We start from the raw sequence: 6,881 nt of genomic DNA on the forward strand, positions 1-6,881 counted from the left end.
AAGATCCATGTATATGCATACACATTTACATGTACATAAAAAGTAAGACCCAAGCATACACATGCATATATATACACATACATAAACTTAGCTTCACCAACACAAGAATGGGTTGATGGCCAATGTCCCAGAGATTTAGAAGACAAATGTTATATGTTATCAAAAGTATTAAAGTATACATATCAATTGTAAATCTCAGAGATATGAAACAAATATTAAAAACATACTAACATTTACACTCCAAACAGAACAGAATTAACCAAGGCCAACATATGCAAAACAGCTGAGTTGATGTAAGGCTGAAAAAAAATAATTTCCTGAAGTCTGAGCATATACATTCATAACTCTGAGATTACACTAATCTAAATTTGTTTTAATTTTCCTGATTTTTTTTTTCCTCCTGCCTGAAGTGGGGAGGGTATAAATGCCAAAGACCACACCACACCATGTGTTTTGAAGGAGAAGTCCCCACTGAAATCACAGGGAAATTCTGCTTTCAAAGTGATTGCAAGTTGGTATAGCATGTGCCTGGATTGCAACATTCACTGATGGATGTAGTAAAACCCTCTTTAGTAGTTGTTTTAACAAAGAGAAAGAGGATCCCAACTGTTCCACTGTAATCCATGCGAAAGCACTGGGAGAGCAGAGTGGGAATGGTTCCTGTGTTTGAAACCTTTTTGGAAGGAAAGCTTCCCATACAGAGAAATGGTTCCTTGTAAATAACAGCAGTTTGGCTTCCAACCTTGAAAAGAAAACGCATGGCAGGCTGTTGTACACTGATGAGCTTCACAAGGCTCTGGAAAAGACAGGACTCCAGCCCTGCAAGCCCCAATCTGCTGTGTGTGTCAAGGTCAAGGCCAGAGGCATCACCTGCAGTTGTTCCAGACATCCCATTTCCTCCCTGGCTGTGGTGTGTGCAAGGCTGCATGTGATGGAAATATTACAGGAAACAGTGCTGTACATTTGCAAAACTGACTTGTTAAGCTCATGCTTTTCAAAGCACCAATCCATCCTAATTTAGGCACCTGATAAGCTGATAAGCAAGCTAATTTTCAGAGGTGCTGAGTGCTCCTAGCATCACTTGAACTGAATGGATATTCCAGATGTCCTTTTTGTTTATTTATTTGTTGGATTTATTATCATCTTCCACAATCTCTAGATGCGTATTGGCCCTGAGATATATAATGCTTTTTTTTTTTTTTTTCAGGAATTTCCACTTAGAAATGTTTTCCTCAGATATTTCAAAATGCCCTAGACTGGAATTCCCAAATGGGCCTGCATAAGGTTTTAAAATGACATCAGTTTGGAATAAAAATAATGCAGTAATTTTTACATATTAAATATTTAAAACTTTCTGTTGCTACTCATGCACATTTGAGATATACTATCTGTCTTTATAAGTCAATGATACACTATATCATTATAAATAAAAGATATACTAAATAAATAAAAGATATACTAATTAGGGATTTCTGTCAGGAACTGATGGTACTAAAATCTTATTTGCTTAAGAATTAAATATTTTCCCTCCAGCCTTGCCAGCACTTTGAAATCTTACTGATATAGCCTAGGGAGAAAAAAAAAAAAAAAAAAAAAAAAAAGCTCAAGTTTAAAACTTTAGACTGATCTGAACTGCTGTGGTGATATCATTGTGAATACTCACATCTTAATTTTACACACATGGGTATTCTCATTTGGGTCCATATGACTCATCACGTACAGAAAGCTAAATGCATGCAATATGGGACTGCATCCTATCAGAGGACAATCATTTTACACATTTCAGAGCCATTTGATATGCATTCAAACTTCACCTGCATGCTGTCCATTCATTCAGTTTTGCTAGGGCTGCTTCTAATAATCCGAATGTCTGTGCAAATGCAAGCATCCCTTTTTGCCAAACAAAAATTACTTTCTGCTGCCAAAGAAATGCTACCTTTGTCCACCTTCAGCTGTGGAATTTATCCCTTCCTCCTCTGCTACACAAGCTGAAGTGAAGCAACTTCTAAATCTTGCTTGGAGCAAGAAGTAAACCAAAGTTTAGAAAGAAGCCTGTTTCATTGTTAAGTCAAGGTTGTCATTTAAAAGAAAAAAAATGTTTCCACTTATGATTATGTTTCATTTTACAATGTTTCAACAAACAAATTACAATTATGGCCAAGTTTAGCTATTTCATGCTTCAGTGGTTCAAACAGTTACATGCATAACTTTAAATCCATTGATCTGCATGTTTAAGGGTCAGCTGTACGTACGCAATTGTGTTATATTTAATCCCAGTAAAACTCCTATTGATACATGCAATTTTAGCTGATGTACCAGAATATAAAAATAATTGTAATTCATTTTAAGTTATGCAGTTTGAGATATTGCTCTGCATACCCGTCAAATTATTGTTTTGTTTGGTTTTCTTTAAAACAAAAATATTCCTGGCATTGAAACAAATTGAAAATATTTTATTCATTTTTTTCTTATTTTTCTTCCTATTAGACAAGAATCACACTCCTTCATTCTCGTGACTAATGGTGGATACAAACAGAATAAAAGAAAACAACCAATAAATATGAAAACTGAAAAGGCTAGTAAAATTGTATAAGGAAACATGAATCATGCTTTATTGCACATTAAAGTAAGTTCATTTAAATGATAAATGGTATATTCTTAGCATGCTTTAACAGAGGATAAGCTGAGGATGAAGTATGTGTATTCTGACCTGCCAAAACAAATCATAGTCCTTTCTCATTCTGTGATCAGAAGTAGTCTCTGATGTGACCAAAATGTGACATCCATCCATCCATCCATCCATCCATCCATCCATCCATCCATCCATCCATCCATCCATCCATCCATCCATCACCCTCAGTCCAGGTAAGGGGATCATCTCATCACACATGTGATGGGATTGTCTCATCACACATGCGAAGTCTCATTCTGTGGCAGGAAAAACTGCCATTTTGGTCACATGAAACACACATGCTGGCACATATGAGGAAGTAGGTCCAAGTGTGCAGCCTTCTTGTCCATCAGGATAGGTTTTCTTGCCTCAGAAAATGATTTCCCAATCTCAGTCTTCTTGACTTCAAAAATACTTAAGAGCTGGTAAATCTCTCCATTTAAATCCTAGCAAACTCAGAGGGTTCTCTTGCACCTCAAAAGAATATGCAGAACTCTAAAATAGAAAAATAGGTGCACTAACATAAATATTAAAAATTTATAAAACTCTCAAAGTTTTGTAACTGAAATATGCAATCTTTTTTTTTTTTTGATTCACAGCACCTAAGTTTAGACATTTATATCATAAATGCCTATTTTCAGGCTGATCCTTTAGTGCTTTTTTTTTTTTTTTTTTTTTTTTTTCTAGTTAAATGCAGGAATCAGGGTAGCATTCATCTAAGGCATTTTGCAAGTTTATCTCTGCATTAGCCCATCTACCTAAAGGTTGAGATATGAACTGTAGGTGTCTCAGATCAGCAGGTAAGAAGTTTTCTTCATTACAGTTTTAATGTACCAGTACAGAGCCCATTTTAAAAATGGTTGTTATCATTCTCTCTTAATTCTTCTCCCAACACCCCCATTTTGTGCATCCATCACAACCTAATGATGGATGGATGAGGACCTTACTGTGAGTTTAGCACAAACAGATATTTGTTGACACAAGTATGCTGGGATCTCACACTTTTCTCTCAGAGAACATGAAAAAGATCATTTTTCTTCTGTTTAATCAGCCAGAAAATTCACTTATTGGAGGTGTGTTGCTATAGCAAGCTGAACTTGGTCTGTTTATAGAAGCTGCTCAGAGTGATGTATGTTGTTTGGAGAAAAAAGTTGAATGAGTATACAGATTGTGAGCTGGCTTCAAGTGAACAGTAGCAACACTTGTTTAATGTGTGTGATACATTCATCCACAACAGTGAGTTACTGCAAAATATCCTCCAGATTATGAGTCAGACACTAGAAAGAAAAAAAGAAGAAAAAGAAGAAGAAGAAGAAGAAAAAGAAGAAAAAGAAAAGGAAAAAGAAAAAGAAGAAGAAAAAGAAAAAGAAGAAGAAGAAGAAAAAGAAGAAGAAGAAGAAAAAGAAGAAGAAAAAGAAGAAGAAGAAGAAGAAGAAAAAGAAAAAGAAAAAGAAAAAGAAAAAGAAAAAGAAAAAGAAAAAGAAAAAGAAAAAGAAAAAGAAAAAGAAAAAGAAAAAGAAAAAGAAAAAGAAAAAGAAAAAGAAAAAGAAAAAAAGGAGAAGAGCCGAGAAGAAAAGAAGGGAAGGGAAGGGAAGGGAAGGGAAGGGAAGGGAAGGGAAGGGAAGGGAAGGGAAGGGAAGGGAAGGGAAGGGAAGGGAAGGGAAGGGAAGGGAAGGGAAGGGAAGGGAAGGGAAGGGAAGGGAAGGGAAGAGGAGAGGAGAGGAGAGGAGAGGAGAGGAGAGGAGAGGAGAGGAGAGGAGAGGAGAGGAGAGGAGAGGAGAGGAGAGGAGAGGAGAGGAGAGGAGAGGAGAGGAGAGGAGAGGAGAGGAGAGGAGAGGAGAGGAGAGGAGAGGAGAGGAGAGGAGAGGAGGGAAGCAATATGCTAGCACATACTTCAAAAAATATGTGTTCTCAGGCACAACCATTTCAAATGTATCTATATATTTTCCATATAAAATGTATGCACATATGTGTATATCTATCTCTTTGTGTGTACTGAATTGTTTCAGAAGTCTCTGTGCTAGTCTATTGGACTTGAGGCTTCATCTTTTTGATGTTGAGAAATAGAAGCCTAGACATCTCAGACAGATCAGTACTATTTGTCTTAAAATGCTATCTAGATACACCAGAAAATGCCTCTTCTCCTTCCAGTCATCCATCTCGAAACAGCTTTAACTCTCTTTGATCTTTTGTGTTCCCATTTTTCCCCTTTGAGGAATACTCACTGAAAAATCACCGTGTATTTAATAGCTTAATTTTGCCACTTTTTTTCCTCCCTGCTTTTTTTCCTAACAGCAATCCTGTCACTAAACCAACACATCCATAGTTCTAACATCCAGGAATAACTAAGCATTCCAGAAATCATTACAGAGGTCCATTGTGGTTAATTATGAAACTTTAGTAGCTAAATTCTGCTTTCAGCCATACAAGGGTAAACCAACAGCAAGTCATCTCCTCCCAAAGCTGAAGGACAACCCAACCACTCTCTAAAATTCATGACATTTACTTACTGCAGGCTTAATGTGGTTGCTGAGTGGGAACACCTGGCCACCTGTTTCTGGTCCAGCAGGGCACTGGTCTCCTGCAGGTCTTTTTTCATACCTTCTGGTTCTGCATGCATCTGTCAGATATTTTAAGGTATCTCAATGATGATAGTGCCCTTCATGGGAGAGGAGAGGATTATGAGATGAAGAAATAAAAATTGCAACCTAACTATGAGAATTTTGGTGTTCAGGCCACACAAGGCAGTGGAGTATCAATATCAGAGTAAAGATTTCTCTCTTTTAAGAAGCCTTACATGTCTACCTGGGTGGGCATATTACTGAAGTTTTCCCTGAATGACAACATTCATAAGGTGGCTAGCATCTACATGGATTATCAGATGTCTAATAAGAAGATGACCTTATGCCATAATTACAGGAAAACTCAATCAGCTATGGGACACAAATCCACTACAAATCAGACTTCAATGGTAGATTTGAAAGATTATTATTATTTTTTGCCCCTAAAAGACAAATGCAGTGGGAAAGGTGGCTCTCTACTTGCATCCCACCTGTTGCTATGCATAAAAATGCATAAACCTCCACAGGGCCAGAAGTGTGTTGGCTGTGTAGTGATGTGGGAGAGCTGAGCATTGCTTACAGGCAGAAGCAGGGTGATCTGTAAGCAGAGGTCACTCATATGAGTGGATTTAGAAAGATCAGCTTTGTCCAGTGCCAAATATTATGCCCCTGGATGTTGTAAGGGACAACAAAATTGTCCCCAGTGAGTGTAGGAAAGGGACACCCTATTTTGGGGACAGAGTAAAGCATCATGGACATATATGCCTGTTCTTCCCTAGGAGAATGAAAGGGGGCTGCTTGGTCCTGAGTTATTTATGAGCATAGACACAGCCATACTTCAGTATGTGCATCACATTGGGTCATTGAGGATTTTTGCCAGATTATCTATTCTGCAAGCAGGCACAAGAAGTCACATTCAAATAAAACCTTACGAGGCTGGGCTGCTCCAGATCTATGTGGATGAAGAGCACGTAGGGGGTGGCCAGTTCATGCAGTGTGACCCTGACATTTCTGGAAGTGCAGGGCTTATTGCACATGCAGAAGGCATGTCGCACACCTGCATCTGTAATGTGTGCGAATAGGCTGCTTAACAGCTGCACAGGAGTGTGGCTGCTGGTGCATGCACGCTGACCATTTGCCCAGAACTGACAGCCTGGGCAAAGCTATTGCTCCTGCTCCAAATGAATGGCCAGGAATGCAGAAATCCTTGACAAATGACCATGTTTTCTTTTTTTCTCCTGACAATACAAAATTTTTAGAATGGAATAAAAAAAAAGTCTTTATTTTTATTTATTTTTTGTGTGTGTGTGGAAAAAATCAGGTATACCTAACTTACGTATTTAAGGCATTCAATTGCTTCTTGAGTCAATGGTTTTCAGCTCCCATACTATAAAGCTTTTCATTTCACAAGCTTTTTCTTTGCCTTTAAAAGTATCTGAATTCATGTGCAAACGAATCCTAGTGGTAATAGGTATTCGGTGACTCCGTAGCTTGCTACATGTGTTAATCATGTGAAACTAGCTGCATTCTAAAGTTACGTTTAAAATCAGGCTGAAAATCAGAGCTCTCAGTTGAATTATATTTTGGCTTATGAAGTGTTGTGTCTTCACTAATGTAAGTCCATTATTTTGCGAGCACTGCAAAGAGAC

This window comes from Anas acuta, chromosome 1 (genome assembly GCF_963932015.1).
Source record: "Anas acuta chromosome 1, bAnaAcu1.1, whole genome shotgun sequence".
NCBI classification, from domain to species: Eukaryota; Metazoa; Chordata; class Aves; order Anseriformes; family Anatidae; genus Anas; species Anas acuta.